Genomic DNA, 525 nt, shown 5'->3' with positions numbered 1-525 from the left:
TCTTGCACAGACATTCATGTGTCAGGGCTGGCACATGTGCTTATCAGGGAATCAATTTTTCTTGCCTATTATCCTCCTTTTCCTCAGAAGAAAGTGAGTTAGTGCAACTACCTCATCCAGAACAATTACCTCACCTTAAACTGTTTATTCTTCAGAGAAAGGCGTTTGGGAGCAGGTAGCACTTTGGTGGGAGACATGGATTTTTGAAAAGTACTTGATATTGAGTGCGGGCAGTGAGGAACTGCTGGGAAGGTTGCCTTTCAAACCAAGGCTCCTTTTTCTATGGGGGATTACCAGGCAAAAGGTGAGCTCTGCTGCTATTTTGAGGGCTCCATCCTGGGAGCGATAATGAGGTGGCCCAACTGGGGAGCCTGGGACTCCCCACCAACTTCCTGGGTGTGCTTTGAAATTGAGTAACCTAGGACAAGCTCTCTAAAGTTGCTCCTCCAGCAGAAGGAAGAGGCAACCATGAGGTATTTTCAAAAGCAGTTAAATAAAAATTTGATAATCTATTTAAAACAAGTC

The sequence above is a fragment of the Mandrillus leucophaeus genome, unplaced genomic scaffold (genome assembly GCF_000951045.1).
Source record: "Mandrillus leucophaeus isolate KB7577 unplaced genomic scaffold, Mleu.le_1.0 Scaffold705, whole genome shotgun sequence".
Lineage (NCBI taxonomy): Eukaryota > Metazoa > Chordata > Mammalia > Primates > Cercopithecidae > Mandrillus > Mandrillus leucophaeus.
Note: the sequence above shows the minus strand (reverse complement) of the source record.